At 40.7% G+C, this 19876-nt stretch overlaps 1 protein-coding gene and 1 pseudogene across 1 annotated transcript in view; one reads left to right on the top strand and one right to left on the bottom strand.

Moving 5' to 3' along the window:
- Window positions 1–19876, top strand: part of GNA14 (G protein subunit alpha 14) — a 194572-nt gene that overhangs the window by 65656 nt on the left and 109040 nt on the right. The window lies entirely within an intron of this gene.
- LOC113620290 (uncharacterized) lies at window positions 2939–3031 on the bottom strand (annotated as a pseudogene).

Here is a 19876-nt window from a genome sequence, read left to right on the forward strand (position 1 = left end):
AGTAGCTCTGGTCTTTCTTTAAAGCAATTCTACATGAACTCTAACAAATGAACATATATAGTGGCAAGACCCAAAGTTGCACTCCATAGAAAATTGTCTAATAGGTAGTTCACAAAAGAAAGGATTATATAGACTTTAAAAAATTATTTATTTAGATTCTTGAGCGCATCGTCACCATTTGAAAATAGGAGATTAACCATCCTTGGTATTTAGAAAGTACCACTTCAGTTGGATTGATAGGAAAAATCTCGTTAAAAAATTTTTTTCCTTTCGCTGTGTTCTGCCTGAGTGCATGACAATTACAATGTCAGTGCCAGCCAGGGTGAAGCCAGTGTAATTTCATTTGACAAGATAAGCCCCTCTGAGAATCAGGCTTATTTTACACTTGATCCAGGGTCAATATTGGTTTGGGATGCAGTTCTTATATATTTCTCCATCATTGGCCTCCTCTGCACTTAGAAATGAAACAAATCAATGTTTGGTAAGACTTAGAGCCATTATCTGTCTGTTCTGAGGCTTTGAAAATGCCCAGAAATTGCCTGACTTACTGAATGCTCCATTCATTTGTCCCTGGGTTTAAAGGAGCACACTCTTGTCACCATGGAAACAGACTCACATTCTAAGGAAACTGATTCAGAGCCTCCCTCCTAATGATAATATATAGCATGAGCTGTGAAGAGAATAAAGGATCTATATTAGATTCCATTGTTGAGACGATGGTGTCCCCTTGATCCACGGATCTCTTCCTTGTTTGGTTTTAGTCCCTAGGTTGACATTTGCGGGGCAATAGTATCTGGTGAGAGTTTGAGACTTTAATCCCTTGCCACTGAGCAACTGCATTTGTGTGAACAACCCAAATGTCCGATTGGTTTCGTACAGACTCTTGAGGTTGGTGGGCATTTGATAACAGCTACCAGTGTTTGCTCCCAGAAGCCTAGTAATCTGGTATTGGTCTCTAACTCTGGCTGGGGCTGGAATAAACTAGTTAAGACCTATAGGAGGCCCCATGATCTGAAAATGGTCGATTTAGGAAAAAGACTACTTAAAGTGACCCTAATTAGAATGGGTCCCAATATTTTATACTAAATACTGGGGGTAGGGGTGGCTTAATTGGAATTTTCATTTTGAAAAATAAAACAAAAATTCTAAACATAAAGTTATTTGATCTTACAATTTAAAAACTTAGCTTTTAATGTCAAGAATGGTTGTAGGGCTTCCCTGGTGGCGCAGTGGTTGAGAGTCCGCCTGCCGATGTAGGGGACACGGGTTCATGCCCCAGTCCGGGAAGATCCCACATTCTGCAGAGCGGCTGGGCCCGTGAGCCATGGCCGCTGAGCCTGCGCGTCCGGAGCCTGTGCTCCACAACGGTGAGAGGCCCGCGTACCACAAGAAAAAAAAAAAAAAAAAAGAATGATTGTAAATATAGGTTGAATCAAGCATGAAACAAGTATGGCATTTAAAAAAATATTTGTATGCACAACACACCGTCATAAGCAGGTGTAGATTTTGATATCATCTCTCAACTCACCACCTACCCAATAGACACAGGTATGGTATTAAAAAAACCTTTTTTTTAAATTGAACTATAGTTGACTTACAGTGCTGTGCCAATCTCTGCTATACAGCAGAGTGACTCCATTATACGCATATAGACATTCTTTTTTTTTTAATATTCTTTCCCATTTTGGTTTACGGGATATTGAATATAGTTCCCTGTGCTATACAGTAGGACCTTGTTGTTTAAATATGGTATTTTTTGTTGTAAAATTTCCAGCAGAACTTGGTAGCTAATAGGTGTGTTCCGGCACTTGGGGCTTTTGCCAGATGCTAGTGTTTGAATGTTTCAATCATTCAAACCACTCCCTCTTCACTACCTCAGTAGGTTCCTGCCTCCCTTTTTCCTGTTACTTTCTACTTCCTAGAATAAATGCCTTACTCTAGCTTCGTGGCTCCCTTCTTTGCCCTCCTCCTCCCTCGTATGTGATAATTCTTTTGGATTCTGTCCCTTCATTTGTGTTCTTCAAGTAGCTTCCTTGCTCCTAGCCCTCATCCCTTACTCACTTTAGGTGCTCCGTCCTTGTTAGGACTATTCAGACTCTACTCTTTCTTTCTCCCTAGACTTTCCATAGCACTTACCTGTTGCATTCAATGTGGCACTTAATCTCACACTACTTTCTAAATGTATTTAAATGATGTGTTGTTATATGCCTTGCCTACTCACACAGTGTCCTTGAGAGAAGGGATGGTGTATCTTCAGGACCCTAGCACAAAGCCATTCACACTCTTGGATCTCAAGATCCTATTGTCGAATTTTGTTCAGTTATTTGAACTCAGTGGTTTCTGAGTTTTCTGAATACATAGCGTTAGCCTATGATTTTACTTTTTTACAACTGCTGAAGTTTTCTAACGAAATCCCATAAGCAGCTATTGCAGAAACATCTACAGACTCATAGGATGTTAGAGGGAATTATTTCTAAAAACACATATGGGTAATTCCTGTGGCTAAAATCTTGACTGTGGGTTGAAAATGTCCTAGTCCATCAAGCTTTGAAATCCTCCAAAGAAAGTCAGTAATATTGGGTTGGCCGAAAGGTATGTACCCAATACATCGTTTGAGCTTTATCCCAAAGTGAAGGATGAAGCAGTGCAAAAGAGGAGAGATTTCCTAAGAAAGAAAGACCCCTCTGTAAGGCCCCTTTTGACTGGTAGAAACTAGGCAACAGGAAAATAAGATATAGCTTTGATGTTTGTTAGTGTACTAATAAGTTAGCTAGCTAAAGGAAAATGGAATCACATCCTAGCTTCCTGGGTTTTGTGCTAAGTATTGACGTGTTAGGAAACACTTATTATAAAACATATTTTTAAAAATAGAAGTGTAGTTGATTTACAATATTATTATTAGTTTCAGCTGTATATCATAGTGATTCAATATTTTTAGAAAAATATGGAATACTTCACGAATTTGAGTGTCATCCTGCTAATCTTCCCTGTATTGTTCCAATTTTAGTGGATGTGCTGCAGAAGTGAGCACCACCATTTTTTATTGTGATAAAATATATATAACAAAATTTACAGGCTTCCCTGGTGGCGCAGTGGTTGAGAGTCCGCCTGCCGATGCAGGGGACACGGGTTTGTGACCTGGTCTGGGAAGATCCCACATGCCACGGAGCGGCTGGGCCCGTGAGCCATGGCCACTGGGCCTCCGCGTCCGGAGCCTATGCTCTGCAATGGGAGAGGCCACAACAGTGAGAGGCCCGCGTACCGCAAAAAAAAAAAATTTACTAAACCATTTTAAGATGTACAACTCAGGCATTAAGTACATTTACAATATTGGGCAACCATCACCACTATCCATTTACAGAACTTTTTCATCATCCCAAAGAGAAAGTCTGTACCCATTAAACAGTGACTCTCCATTCCTCTTAACCCAGCTCCTGGAAACCTTTATTCTACATTCTGTTTCTATGAATTTGCTATTCTAGCTAGGTACCTTGTATAAGTGGAATCATATAATATTTTCCCTTTTGTGTTTGACCTATTTCACTTGGCATAATGTTTTTAAGGTTCATCTGTGTTGCAGCATGTATCAACATTGCCTTCCTTTTTAAGGCTGAATGATATTCCAGTGTATGTGGATACCACATTTTGTTTATCCCTTCCTCTGTTGATGGGTGAACATTTTGTTAAACTGTGAAATATTGGTATCACTTGCTTGGCATGTTATAGTGTTTTTTCTGACTCACCCTCACCCTTTACCCCCTTTAAAAGATTTCTTATCTCTGGCCTCTACAGAGGGATCTCTGTATCGCAGTAAACAAGTTTGTTCAACTAGTCTGGGAAGGTATTTTGACCCAACAGAGAGGGATGGATGAGACCAGGTGTGATCAGCTTAACCGCACGCCATCCTTACTGTCAGCCCTGCATGGAGGTGCCTTTAGAGGCCTAGAGGGAACAATGCCATATATTATAATGGGTACAGAGTGACACTTGTGAAGCTTGTTTAAATCTTTGTGTAAGAGCTCTGAAAAAATTCTGATCTAAGTTTGTATTTGTGAACGCTTTGGGAGGGAAGACTAAACATTTGAGAATTATCATTCTGGCTGAGGCAGCTCTCTGGAGCAACACGAGTTGAGGCTCAGAGGAATTTGTGGAGTCCTAGCCAAGAATCCCAAGAGACAGTATTTCTTCTGGTTCATGTGAAAGTGGTGAGAGCAACAGACTTTAAATCAGGCTCAGAGATAAGAGAAAGAACAAAGGCAGGCAGCACCGGACAAGACCCAGATATTCAGGTCCACCTGCTCATGACGCTCAGGGCAGGGTTTCCATTTTCACTAACTGTACTTCCTAGGGGAGCTACAACACGGGGTTGCTTTAGAATACAGAGGAAAACAACGGTCGTGAGTGTCTGAATTCTGTTTTTTGTAGGCTTCTTCTGCCTTTCTATAGAAGGCAGGCCCCAGTCTCCATCCCCACCCCAGCCTTTTATGGGAGGGGCAGCAAGCAGAGACACCTGGGTCCAAGGTCTCCTCATCTACGCTGAGTGGACAACCTCACCTGGTTTCTACCACTCCCTACACACACTTTCTAGACATGATTTTGCTGTAATTAGGTTTAGACATACTATCTGGGAACCCCATAAACCCCCTCCCCTGGAAGGCCTGGTTAGCTGTGTCACATGAGGTATCTGAGCAGCTGGGCACAGAGTCAAAGTCTATTACTTAAAACTGGAAATGCTTTAAAATAATGAGTTTTGAAAACATATCTACATTTCCTCCTTTTTATTATGCAACATTTTAAAAAATAAAAACATCAGGGCTTCCCTGGTGGCGCAGTGGTTGAGAGTCCGCCTGCCGATGCAGGGGACACGGGTTCGTGCCCCGGTCCGGGAAGATCCCACATGCCGCGGAGCGGCTGGGCCCGTGAGCCATGGCCGCTGAGCCTGTGCTCCGCAACGGGAGAGGCCACAACAGTGAGAGGCCCGCGTACCGCAAAAAAAAAAAAAAATAAAAAAAAAAAATAAAAACATCAAAGCCATGGTATAATGAACTCCCCTTCTCGTCTATCTAAATTCAATAATTTAAAACATTTTGTTATATTTATTTATCTACCTGTCTATATCTATCTATTCTGTTTTGCTGAACCATTTGAAAGTTAGTTGCAGACATCATGGCATGGCATCTCTACTGCTTCTTAATTAAGAACATTCTTCTACAAAAACAAAACACCATGACCACACCTGAGAGTATTAATAACACTTCCATATTATGAACTATACAATCTAGGTGGAAATATTCTTAATTTTCTTAAGAATAATAAAAAAATTAGTTTCCTAACAGAAGCCTCAGAGACTGGGAAACTTAGATTTCAGAGGCTGAAGAATTATAAAGGAGGAATGATGTGGTGTCAGGTGGAAACTATGAGACTTGGAGTCGGAGTCCTATGTTGCGGTTCTAAATCATTATAAGGCGTCAGGGAAGGCATTTAGCTTTCTGAGCTCATTGACAAAATGAGGGGGTTGGGTAGAATAATCCCTAAGGTCCCTCTGATTCCCCCCTCAAATATGTGATTTTTAATTGCTAATGTAAAAATATTGTGCAAATGATACCCTGGGTTTTTGGAGAACGTGTCTTTTTCCCTCTTCATTCTTGATTAGGGATTGTCTAGTTGAGTGATGAAAATGAAAGGTAGCCTGCCTTTCTGTGGTGCTGTTTTCTCCTATGAAATAATTATCTGTTAACCACTGCACCTCTTGTGCCACTGAAGGAAGAACAGTTTTAAACTTGGCTGACTTCTTTGTACCATTTATTTGTATCATTTATTCCAGGCCTGCTCTTGTTTTTCCATCATATTTTTGGTTAGTCATTGAAAAGACGGTTTCATCCCCAGAAAGGCTCCCTAATGTGGGCCATTCATATTCCCTGCTAACCAATATTTTGTTCTTAATGAAACATTGTTTGAGTCATTATGGAGTGAGAGTGCTCAGCAGAATGTCTGTACTTGGCCCTGGTCCATGAAAACACTGGGAAGACCAAGGTGGTCTTCTCTGCCTTCCCTGTGATTTTATTGATACACATCGGGTTCTGGTTATGTTCCCAGTGGGCCAGAATTATTATACTCTCGGCTATAAGTCTGGGAGTTGTGGCTGGTTCTCTCAGCTCACATAGTCCCACTGAGTCGGTTGCTTCTTTTTCTGCTTCTATCATCCTTTTTTTCTCTCTCCCTTCTCCTTTCTTTCTCATTCACTTCTTCATTCGTTCATTTCTTCAGTATATGCATGTATTGCGTGCCTCCTCAGACACAGGGCAGGGGCTGTGGGGAAGGGGCATCCCTATCCCGTTGGTTTATTTCTACATTGGCCGTAACCCATGTCAAAGTGAAGGGCTGTTAAAGGGTCATGGCCTTGAAGACCTTGCTTGATTCCCATAATGAAAAAGAAAAGAGACCTGTGGAATGTGTGTGTAGCATATTAGTTACTTAGGAGGCAATTTCCACCCAAGCTTCTGATTTGAGAAACCTAGGACTGGTTAGGAGCGAGAAGGTGGGGAACTGAGCACACACGGTGGTGACCGGCCTGGGCTGCAAGAAGGCGGAAGGCTGGTTCTCTGGGATTTGCTGACACAAATGCAGATGCGTTGTGATGTTTTGGTGGTGGCCTGGAACAAACTAGTTTTATGATGAGTGCATTCTCTTCCTTTCTAAAACATTGATCCATTAGGTTAAGAAAATAGAAATAAAACCTTCCCCAGATGTAGTGCTCAGAATTGGATTGCTTTCATCAGTGTCATCTTTAAGCTCTGTCATGGCCCCTCCTTTGCCCTCATGATTACCCCCCCTCCCATTAACATCCATCTGGATGTAGCCACCATGGATTCTTTGAAGCCATTCTCCATATATTTCATAGCTACGTAACTGTGAAGTAGCACATTTTGTGTGTACTTAAAAATGAATGTGGAAGTAAATGGTATGTAAGACTCATTTGGCAACCTCCTTTGATTTATATATTTATCTTCCACTCGGCACTGCTTTATAAGATCCATCTATGTGAGAGGGTGTGGAGAAAAGGGAACCCTCTTGCACTGTTGGTGGGAATGTGAATTGGTACAGCCACTATGGAGAACAGTATGGAGATTCCTTAAGAAACTAAAAATAGAACTACCATATGACCCAGCAATCCCACTACTGGGCATATATCCTGAGAAAACCATAATTCAAAAAGAGTCATTTACCACAATGTTCACTGCAGCTCTATTTACAATAGCCAGGACATGGAAGCAACCTAAGTGTCCATCGACAGATGAATGGGTAAAGAAGATGTGGCACATATATACAGTGGAATATTACTCAGCCATAAAAAGAAACGAAATTGAGTTATTTGTAGTGAGGTGGATGGACCTAGAGACTGTCATACAGAGTGAAGTAAGTCAGAAAGAGAAAAACAAATACCGTATGCTAACACATATATATGGAATCTAAAAAAAAAAAAAAGGTTCTGAAGAACCTAGGGGCAGGACAGGAATAAAGATGCAGACATAGAGAATGGACTTGAGGACATGGGGAGGGGGAAGGGTAAGCTGGGACAAAGTGAGAGAGTGGCATGGACATATATACACTACCACATGTAAAATAGATAGCTAGTGGGAAGCAGCCGCATAGCACAGGGAGATCAACTTGGTGCTTTGTGACCACCTAGAGGGGTGGGAAAGGGAGGGTGGGAGGGAGACGCAAGAGGGAAGAGATATGGGGATATATGTATAGCTGATTCACTTTGTTATAAAGCAGAACTAACACACCATTGTAAAGCAATTATATTCCAATAAAGATGTTAAAAAAAGTTATTAAAAAAAATAAAAGAGGGTTGCCTGCACTTAGAGACTTGAAAAAAAAAAAAGAAAAGACCCATCTATGTGACTCTACACTAGATGCCATCAGAGTAGAATGAAAAGCACTCCTTTTCATTGCTATGAAACATTTCATCCAACAAATACACATTTCTTTGGACATGGGGGCAGTTTTCACTTCTTCACATTAACAAACAATAGTGCTGCATGTTGCCTTGTGCACGTGAAGATATGATACTTTTTTCTCCAACTCTTTTGTTTTGAAAATTTTCAAACCTGTCGGAAAGTTAAAAGAGCATACAATCATCACCTGCTTTTTTTTAAACCTAAAATATCCAATTATTTAATTTTACTATATTTGCTTTCTCATCTCCCGCACTCCCCTGCCCCCAACACCAGTCCATTTAGGCTGCTATAACAGGATACCGCAGACTGGGTGGCTTATGAACAACGTAAACTTTTCACCGTTCTGGAGGCTGGGAAGTCCAAGGTCAAGGTGCCAGCAGATTCTGCGTCTGAAGGCCTCCTTGCCGGTTCGTAGACTACATCTTTTCACTGTGTCCTCACGTGGCAGAAGGGGGAAATCTAACTCTCTGGAGTCTCTTTTATAAGGACACTAATCCTGTGAGGGTGGAACCCTTATGACCTAAGTACATCCTAAAGGCCCCACCTCCTAATACTGTTACCTTGGGTTCATAATTCCATCTTCCTAAAACTTTTTATCTTTTTGAGCAAAAAACTGTTCCAGGTGCCTTTTACAGCCTTCCAGGGAATTGAAATTTTTTCCATTAAGAGAATTGTGTAAAGACTGAAATAAATAGAAATCCGAAGGTCAGTGTGTCTGGTGAATACAGAGGATGAATCAGAACTTCCCAGCCAAGCCGTAACAGTTTTTTGCCTGGTAGAAACATGTGGTCTTGCGTTATCCTGATGGAAGATTATGCGTTTTCTCTTGACTAATTCTGGACACTTTTCATCGAGTGCTACATTCATTTGGTTTAATTGGGAGCAGTACTTGTTGGAATTAATTGTTGGGTTTTCCGGAAGGAGCTCGTAATAGAGAACTCCCTTCCAATCCCACCACATACACAGCATCACCTTCTTTGGATGAAGACCGGCCTTTGGTATGGCTGGTGTTGGTTCATTCCGCTTGTCCCACGATCTCTTCTGTTCCACATTACTGTAAAATATCCACTTTTCATCGCCCGTCACAATTTGTTTTAAAAACAGAACGTTTTCATTACGTTTAAATAGAGAATTGCATGCAGAAACACGGTCAAGAGGTTTTTTTTCGCTTGACTTATGTGGAACCCAAACATCAAAGAGATTAACATAACCCAGTGGTGCAAATGATTTTCAGTGTTTGATTTGGATATTTTGAGTATGTTGGCTATCTCCCGCGTGGTATAACATTGATTGTTCTCAATTTATGTCTGGATTTGATCACTATCAACTTCACCTGACCGTGGAGCATCGTCCAGCAAGAAATTTCCAGCACGAAACTTTGCAAACCACTTTTGACACATTTGATCAGTCACGGTACCTTCTCCATATACTGCACAAATCTTTTTTTGCATTTCAGTTGCATTTTTACCTTTCTTGAACTAATGAAGCATAATATGCTGAAAATGTTGCTTTGTTTCCTTCCATTTTCAGTATTAAAATGGCTACAAACATTCACCAATTTTGATAAGTTCTTTTAAAATGCACGCTGATATGACAGCTGTCACAATACAGTCTAACAAAATTCTTTCCAATGAAGTTAAAGACGACGAAGTGCTAGTAGTGCCACCTTACGGGAAAAACCGAACAAACTTTTGGGCCAACCCAGTATATACACACACATGTATGTATATGTGTTTAAGTTTTTTTTTTTTAACTGAATCTTTAAAGTTTTAGACTTCACTCCTAAATATTCCGCCACAGATCTTCTAATAACAAGGTCATTCTCTTATATAACCACAATACAGTGATCATGCCTAAGAAATTAAATAATTGCAGAGTATCATATAGTACCAGTCTAGAATATGTATACTTTTATTTTAAAAAATACTGCTGGGACTTCCCTGGTGGAGCAGTGGTTAAGAATCCACCTTCCAATGCAGGGGACATGGGTTCGATCCCTGGTGTGGGAAGATCTCACATGCCATGGAGCAACTAAGCCTATGTGCCACGACTACTGAGCCTGCGCTCTAGAGCCCATGAGCCACAACTACTGAGCCTGCATGCCACAACTACTGAAGCCTACACGCCTAGAGCCTGTGCTGCACAACAAGAGAAGCAACCACAATGAGAAGCCCACATGCCACAATGAAGAGTAGCCCCCGCTTGCCGCAACTAGAGAAAGCCCGCAGGCAGCAACGAAGACTCAACACGGCCAAAAATAAATTAATTAATTAAAAAAAAAATACTGCCAAAGTCTTTCCAAAGCATCTGTACTAATTTATTGTTACCAACAGCCATGCATGAAAATTTCAACTTCCCCAGACATTCATCAACATTTTATTATCTCACTTTAATTTTTGCTAGTTAGTTGGATTAAAAAAGGTATCAACTTTTACATTTGCATTTTCAAAAAGAAAAATCAGCCACAAAAACATGTAGTTTAGCTATAAGATTTTATCTTTGTCAAAGTCGAAATGAGATCCCAGTTTGGCTTCCAGCACAGGGTAATACGCTCCATGTCTGTGAACAATTTAGAGCAGGATTCTTCCTTTTTTTCTGAAAATTTAGGAAAAAAATATAATGCAGCTCAGTTCTTCATTTTGTAAACATAGACCTTTCAGCCAGAAGTCTTGTCAGAGAACGTTTTGCCACAGTTATCTTGGGGGTCTGAAGTTTTTTCAGTGATGCATTAATAGTATCAGTTTAAAATTCATATAAATCGTTAACTTTAATATTAGAATAGCCTACAGGATATGAAGCCCTCACTCTGAGAACAGAGAGGAAACAGAACAGACTGGGTCCCTGCTCTTCATGACAGTTAAACTGATACTAAAACTTAAAAAAATTTTTTTTTAGCAAAAACTCTTAGGTTTAACCTTTGACAACTGATAGACATGGATGCTCATAACCAAACGTGGATAGAATTTTGTTTACTTTTATGAATAAGTAATAAAAACAAACAGTATATCTGTACTGCCCAGTGATTAACATTTGGTGACGATAATTCTGACTTACAAGTGTATGTATGTGTGTGTGTGTATGCAAGCATAAGAATAATCCAGATCGCTTTCACCTTAAAGTAACACTGACACTCATTGAGTGTTTGCTGTGGGCTAAGCACTGGTTTAAGTGCACGTACTATTGTCATTCCCATTTTCCACAGTCAGTCATTGAGGTTCAAGGTTAGGCAGCAGATGAGTGGCCGACCTAGAATTCGAGCACTGGGAAGCCCTCTTCACCTTTACTGTACTCCCTCCAGTTTTATGCGTTCCTTTTTCATTCACTGTACTAGAAACATCATTTCATGTCAGTAAGTATCTATCTACATTGATTTTCTTAGCTATATAATGTTTCCATTGTATAGTCACCATAACTCATTGATTTCGTTACCTACCACTGCGCATTTAATTGTGTTTTTTTGCTATTGTGTTTAATGGTGTGATCACTGTCCATTATATTTATATTTGGCTACTTGTCCAACAATTTCTTCTGAAATCCTAGAATTGGAATTTCTGGATGACATGACACATTTTGAAGTTGATCCAAGCTGTCGTGTTGCTTTGTATTGCTGCACAGGTGCTGCAGGAATAAATTGGAGTAGGGGGTCTGTTTTCTTATATTCCCACTGACACTGGAGTTTTTTCAAATTTGCCCCTCTAATAGACAAAATACGGCACCTCATGGTTTTCATTTGTACTCTTTCATTATAGTGAGGCGAAACATTTTTCATATGCCTACTTGTATTTTCTTTTTATGAGTTGCCTTTTTGTACTTTCCATGTTTTCTCTTCTATTGATGTTGTCTTTTAAAAATTGATTTGCAATAGCTCTTTCAATGAAGAATATAAATTCTTTGTTATGTTAGAACAGTTTTTGCCTAGCAAAGGCTTTGCTTTTTCATGTTTTTTTAATGGTGTATTTTACATTTTGTTTATAATTTTTAAATCTGCATTTCCCCTAGGCAATGTTGCACAAATTTTCCCCTTTACTTTCTTGACATATATTGATTATTTAAATTTTTTGTATATAAATCTTGTATTCATCTGGGATTGATTTTGATGTACCATACAGATCTGATTTTTTCCCTTATGGTTAAGATCTAGTCCCCACACTGTTTATTGAAATGCCGTTTATGAAAATGGTAGGAGCAGTGCCTGGGACACACAGTTTCTCCATAAACAGTCCTAGCCTCCCCCTCTCCCTGTCTCTGTCTCTTGCATAGTCTTAGAGGTACAAAGTAAGGAGCTTTGCCATATCCAAGAGTTAGGTTGGAGGAGGGGAGATAAGAGCAAGACGACTAATTGGGATTTGACCATTTCATCCATGATAAATATTTATGAAGCTCCTCTGAGGGATGTATGAGGATTGTTAGCTTCCATAAAGCTAGTTTGGGATCTCGATAGGCCTTTTCTCTTGGGACGTGTTTTTCCAGAAGGTCACATCATCACTAGGTAGACGGGAGTTGGTCCTTATCTGGATTTTCATAATGATGCAGCAGACAGCAAGCTTTAGAAAACCCTGGATGAGTTACTTTTGCTTTTCTCCTGTTAGCCTGCATTACAGTGTTTCATTTTCATGGTCTGGCAAGGTTTCCATTGCTTGATGCTAGGTGGAAAATAAATTAGACTCTCATTGTTATAGGCATGGTAGTGTTAACCAGACTAATTTTATTTGGTTACAAGCACCCAAAATGTCTGAGGCATTAAAAAAAAACAAAACAACTAAGGTAAAATAATCATGATTTTTAAATTAGCTCTTGTTTCTCTGATGTATCAAGGCTAAGTAGGGCTACAATGGTAGATCATTGTGGAAGAGATTGCTCCTGCCCACTTGCTGGGTGAATTGGGTCTTCATTTGTTTCCTTTATTGTATCAGAGAGTAATCATCCTTTGTGAGGTGATCTTGGAATTCTTAAAGGAGCAGAAAGTAATTATTATAACTAATATGCCATAACAAAAAAGATAACCTAATTTACCAATTAATGTAACTTGTATCATACCTCAGAGTATAAGACTAAGAAGAGTGTCAGTTTTCAACACTAGTTCGGAAGGTTCATCAACAAATTCTGTTTTGTGCCAAAACCCAAGGTTTTACGAATCTAAAAATGCTCAGAGCATCTTTTCTCATATTATTTTCATTTCTAAATCTTTTTTCTCAGATTTGCTCATCTCTCAGTCTCTCAAAGCCTCCACAGTTCCTTCATTTTTTACCACTAACTCCCCATAAAAATAAACCAAAAAAAGCAAACACATAAATAATCCCCTAGAATCTGGATATTATAGATTCTTTCTGTTTTATATTAGAGCTTTTTGGGAATAGCTGAATGCTTCAGTTTCTTTGTATTAAGGCTGTATTGCAAATATTGTCATTCTAAAATCACTGTGCATATTTTCTACGATATATGCCAAGAAGATGAAAATGATTGTCTTTTAAGAAAAACAAAGAACATGCCACCAACACCCTTTTTTTTTTTTTTTTTTTTAATTACTGTTTCTTGTTTCCTAAAGATGCTGCTTGAATCGGATAGGAGAATAATCCTTTTCATGCATTTTTTACTATATTTCCTCCTGTGGGGCCGGAATCGACCAGGCTTTAGGAGCAGGGGAGGGTCCCATGATAGAGAGCTGCAGCTTCAGTTTGGAAACGGCTTCAGAATCTGATGGCCTAATGATTTGGGGTCACTTGGAAGGGTGAATGGGTGAGCATGTGTATATGTCTGAGGAGATCCCAATTGAACTAATCTCTTGACTAGTCTTATGTCTGCCACAGTTGTACTTCATGGGGGAAGAGGGCAGGCTGAGGTGGACAGAAGGTGAGTTTATGCCAGCTGGTGGTTGACCAGATGTCGCAATCAGGATAAAGAAAGTTAAAGACCCTGCTTATCTGCAGGACAGAATTTGGATTGTAAAAACTTAGTAGATGAATGAAAATTGTATCCTCCAGAAACCCAAGAAGATTCAGAATTTTAAAAAGAATGAGGAGGGAGAGGAGGAAAAGAATAGCTAGAGGATGTACATCAAACTGTGCAAAAACATGAGCCAAGGACTCTTGATTTGGGTGGTTGCTGATTTGCAGGCACAGAAGTTCTGCATAAAGTATAATGAAAAGTCTTAGCTAATCTGCCAGAGGTTGAAATTTTTCCTCTTCATTCCATCATGGAAAAAATTCATCCATATATGTTCAGATGGGGGTAGGGGCAGGGGAAAACTAAGCAGACTGCTTGGAAATATTCACTGTTTCCATCAGGAAAATCAGAACTGAATTTTCAGTTTCATAGAGGATTTAAAGCAGGAATTAGGCCCACAATATTATACCAGTAAGAGAAAGTCTCACGTCTGATCTTGAGACCTAATGTAACTAAATTTTCAGTGTATGAGAGTGAGTATGGAAGTGACCATTTTATTTAGTTATTTATTAAAATATTTATTTACTTATTTATTTTTGGCCGCATTGGGTCTTGGTTGTGGCATGTGGGATCTTTCATTGTGGTTCGCGGGCTCTTTATTGCGGCGCGTGGGCTTCTCTCTACTTGTGGCACACAAGCTTCTCTCTACTTGTGGCGCGCGAGCTCAGTAGTTGCAGTGGGTGGGCTCCAGAGCGCGTGGGCTCTGTAGTTGCAGCATGTGGGCTCTCTAGTTGTGGCGTGTGGGCTTAGTTGCCCCACAGCATGTGGGATCTTAGTTCCCCGACCAGGGATCGAACCTGCGTCCCTTGCATTGGAAGGTGGATTCTTAACCACTGGACCACCAGGGAAGTCTTGGAAGTGACCATTTTAACACGCACACTATAGCCTATAACTCATCTTGTTTCTCCTGTGGACAACCTGACTCTGGTAAAAGTCCTGCCAAGGCCAGCTCATTTCCGTCTCCCATTAGATTCCGTTTGGATTTCAAAGTGTAGATAATGGTTAGATTATAGGAGAATATATAAAGTGTGATGTAATGGCTACTTCGAAGATACTTTAAATGCACTTTTAATTAGTATTGTCAAATTGATGTCACACTGTAGTGCCTAACTTGAATGCATTTTATGATAATGCACGTGTCTGCATGACGATGGTTATTTCAGGGTGGATATTGATTTAAATGTGATCCCATGACATCACTCCCAGTTATCCTGGGTGATATGGCTGGTCCAGAAGCACTGGCTAACTCAGAAGAATCTTAGCATACTTAGGAAATAGCATGAACCATTCTTACCTGCTTTTGAAGTTTTCTTCAGTTCTTAAAAACCCTGGGTGAAAACAAGTACTCTCTCTTTTAGTCTATCATCCTTTCAGCAAATAACTAAAAGTCAGCTGTTTCTGTACTGGGTAGATATCACTATATACCAAAATATATCCAGGCTGGGAGAGTATATCCTGGGTAAAAGTGAGAAATACGAGTATTTGCCATGGATATTTACCTCTTCGACCCCACGTGTGTGTCAAGCCAGGGAGGCACTTAACATTTGTAGGGCCCCTGGCTGGTGTCCCTTGGTCACCACCACCTCCCACGCACACTGCAAAGGGCTCTGCATGCACTCAGGCCAGCACATCCAAGCTTTGTCCACAACGCCTCACACACATCTGTCTCTTGGCTACCTTTCAGGCCTAGGGATGTGCACACCTGTGTCATGCTCACCCTCCAGTGGATGGATTGGGGAAGGGCCTGTGCAGGCCCTGAAAGCGGGTGGGGGGCCACGTTCCAGGATCTCAAGTACCTTGAGCACGGCCTTGCAGCTGGGGAGAGGACATGGACTAAAAGCGAGTATGTGTCCTTGGCCCTGGGGCCTCATGGCACCGCTGGATGGGGAGAGGTGAAAGCGGGCCAGAGCAAGGCCCTCTAAAGTTTGGAAGCTCTGTTGTCAACTCTAAAGGTGGCACTGTGTCAAGCCCTGGAATATGAGAATAATTGCAGGATGTTGTTTTGCTGGCCCTTTTGTTTTTAGCCAGCACACGCTGGAATGTCTGTTCTGTGCAGATTGGGAGGCTGGGTATTGTGGGAGGATACAAAATACAAAGCTGTTTTTAATCGAGTTTTGGGGAGATAAAAGCTGAACTGAGAATAATTACAAAACAACTGGTTAACGAGGGAAAAAGCTAGCCCCTAACTGTTAAGGAAGGGAATTTGGGGTGAAATGGAGTAAAGTCATGTGACTGGTTTTGTGCCCGACCTGGGTTCTTGGACTCTTTAATCGATAGAAATTGAGAAGAGGCCACAAGAGGAATTCAGGCAAGGCTTTATCGGGACTGGTGCTGCAGCATGAGAGAGTGAAAACAAGTAACAGGTTCCCTTGCTCGCTCCTGGAGACGGGGCGAACTGGTTCCTTAAATGGGGTGAGTGTAGGGGTGTGTCCAGGGGTCGGGCAGGAGGGGTGGCTTAGGTGATCTGCCCACCCCCTGGGGGGTGCTGTGTGCGGGGATCACGCGCAGTACCTTGCTTTTGCTCCCGGCACCTCAGAAGTGGCAGCTGGGTTTTGGCTTTTTTGTATCTTATTGTTCATAGTTTGTCCCAACTGCGCATTCATGTTTATTTTTAGTTCCTTACAGTTTCTTTGTATTCTGTTACTAGAGGAGACGTTTGTCGAGGTGGCAGCACTCCAGTAAAGGGTCCCAGGTCCCAGCCTGTCTCAGTTTCAGGGTCATAGGGTTTAGGGATCATGGAGATCACGGCTGGCAACCTTGTGCTTCCAGGTCTCCCGCGGGTACCATAAATGCGTGACTGGACCAGATACAAGGCAGTGGGACCTAGGGAGAGACTGTGGGCACATTTGTGTTTAACTAGTGAGTGTGTGCCCCAGCAAAAGACGTTCAAATTAAAAATAAAAAGCTGAACAATGTGCTGACCAAACAAAATGGGAATGCAATCCCTGACTCTAAACTTCTGGGGTTGTTGCTGATGACATTAAAGTGATGTTGCCACACTGATGCAGAAACTTAATTGCTCACCCACAGTTACACCTAATAAAGTAACTTGAGTTATGGAAGGTGCTTCACATACAAAATAAGTGGGAGGGGAAAAGCTGTAAAGAGAAAATTCTTTAGGATCCTGCAAACAGTCCAAATGATGGATAAGACAAGTGGAAAGAAAGAAGAGCCCTTTCCCCTTTCATACTAGAAGTATTAAAAGTTTGCTCTGTTTGGAAAACATAGAGGAATCCCCTGTTAGTCTTTTCATTTCTGTAAAATCCTACCAGTAATTATTATATCAAGTTTCTCTGAGTGTGGGCCTGTGATCACCTTTCCCAAACAGGCACTGCACTGGGTTAACCAGGGTGCTCCCCCAATTCAGGATGAGTTTGGAACCTATGAATGTGAGCTTATTTGGAAGTAGCGTCTTTACAGATGTAATCAAGCCAAGATGTGGTCCTACTGGGTTAGGGTGGGCCCCAAATCCATTCTGACTGGTGTCCTTATAAGGTGAGTTAAATTTGGACACCCCCCCCCCCCACACACAGAAGAATGATGGCCATGTGAATACAAAAGTACAGATTGGAGTTACGCTGCTCCAGACCAAGTAGCATCAAGGACTGTCAGCCACCACCAGAAGCTAGGAGAGAAGCAAGGAGCAGATTCTCTTTCAGAGCCTCTGGTGAGAGAATAAATGTCTGTTGTTTTAAGCCACCCAGTTTGTGGCACTTTGTTGCAGCAACTTAGGAAACGAATACACGCACCACTTCTAACTTCCTCATTGTTATTAGAAATGCCACCAAGTTCCTGGTCTCAAAGGTTATCATTCCTGCTTCTAACCTTCTCTTGCAAATGCATTCAGTCTTCCAAACCATTACATTTCCTTCTTCCTCTCTACTTCCACAGTTATCACTCATCATAATAATTAATATTTGAATTCTGCTTTCTAGAATTAAAGCAATTTTAATTCTCACAACAAATGATGATAGGAATGGTATTGTTACTGAACGTAAGATCTTGTGCCCGACGCATAGTAAACCCAAACAAACCAACACGTCGCAGTTTGGAGCAGAGAAAGGTTTATTGCAGGGCCATGCAAGGAGATGGTGGCTCGTTCCCCAAAAGCCCCAAACTCCTCGAAGGCTTTTAGCAAAGCGTTCTTATTTTATTTTAATTTTTATTTTTTTAAAGAATTTTTTTTCTGATGTGGCCATTTTTAAAGTCTTTATTGAATTTGCCTCAACACTGCCTCTGCTCTATGCGTTGTTCCCTTGGCCACGAGGCACGTGGGATCTTAGCTCCCTGACCAGGGGTCAAACGCTCACCCCCTGCATTGGAAGGTGAAGTCCTCAACCACTGGACCGCCAGGGAAGTCCCAGCAAAGCGTTTTTAAAGACAAGGTGAGGGAGGGATACGGTTTGTCGTTGCAAACTTCTTAGTGTTGGAATCCTTTGTTCTCACATCTGTCCACTAGGTCAGGTCGTGATGTTCCTGTAAACCTCCAACAAGACAAATGTTATTCTCTGTTCTGCAACTTTTTATCTCCATATGAATGGACTCTTAAAGGTCAGAGCCCTGAGACTAGGCTATCCTGTATATTTCATGCTCTAGGCAACATTCTTTTACAAAAGGTGCAGAGCCAGCATGACTAAGCACAGGAAAAGGAACAGATCTAGTATGGTATCAGATTTGTTCTTGCTTATTACAGTATTATTCTGCCCACTTAATTGATGAGGAAACTGAGGTTCAGAGAGTTTAAGTAATTTGTCTAAGGTCAAACAGCTTTCTAGCATATTACAAATTTCGGATTCCAACAAGGATAGTCCCTTTACTCCAAGAAACAGTACTCAACCCCAAATGGAGTGCTTGGCTTTAATTATTTTTCCATACTGCTTTCTCCATCATTCCAAAGAAAAGACTATAAGAACTTATCTGTATCATTGGGGTAAAATGAAAATAATCCTCAAATCATTCTCCTTTGCTTACCCACACCTTGGAGGACTATCCCTTAGTTATTATCCCAGCAAAGGCATCCCAGTGTTGATGGAACAAAAAAGAGAGCTCATTTGCCTCTTTTTTTCCTTGTAACAACAGAATTTCTTTTATATGTTTAATTACAGCCTTAGAAGAGACATCAAATTGGCTTTTAGTGGAAAGTTCTTTTTTCCCGTAGGTGGGTCACTGGAGATATAATTAATACAAATAATAGCTATCATATACAGATTTCTTTTGGTTGAAATGACCTCTTTTGCGTACATTTTCCCACTGTCTGTAACAAAGCAGCTCCTTGGGTTATGTTGTTCAGCTGGTTTTACAGCAAAGTCAAAGGGTACATCCTTCCCATATGAGAAACATGTTAGCAACTCCCACAGTTGTCTTAGTGAAAAACTGTTTTTTGTTGTTGTTGTTAAGGTGGAGGTTTATGAAAAGAAAAAGCTGGTTGGTTATTGATTTTCTTATCTTAAGCTGTATGTTTTAGCAGTAAATTAGTGTTGTAATGCCAGAGGAGGCTGTAAAGTCTCTGACAACCCCAATGTGGCAGAGTTATACTGAGAGTGACCATATACTTTATTATCCAAACCAGGACACTTTTGAGAATGAGAAAGGATACTATTAATAATTACCTCAGGACAACCGGTATAAGCTAGGACTGGTCCTGGACAATCAGAAGATGTGGTCATCCTCAAACTATTATATATAGAATGGATAAACAGCAAGGTCCTACTGTATAGCACAGGGAACTATATTCAATATTCTGTGATAAACCGTAATGGAAAAGAATATTGAAGAAAAGAATGTATATATATATTTGTATAACTGAATAACTTTGCTGTACAGCAGAAATTAACACAACATTGTAAACCAACTATATTTCAAGAAAAAAAAAAAAAGACAGCGATATGGTCATCCTGGTCATTTTAACCCACCCTGGAGAGAGGGGTCCAGCCTGTTTTTGCAAACATCTTCCCCCAAAGAGATCTTGA

This window comes from Aethalodelphis obliquidens, unplaced genomic scaffold (assembly GCF_003676395.1).
Source record: "Aethalodelphis obliquidens isolate GAN/ISIS:26980383/991018 unplaced genomic scaffold, ASM367639v1 scaffold7, whole genome shotgun sequence".
Lineage (NCBI taxonomy): Eukaryota > Metazoa > Chordata > Mammalia > Artiodactyla > Delphinidae > Aethalodelphis > Aethalodelphis obliquidens.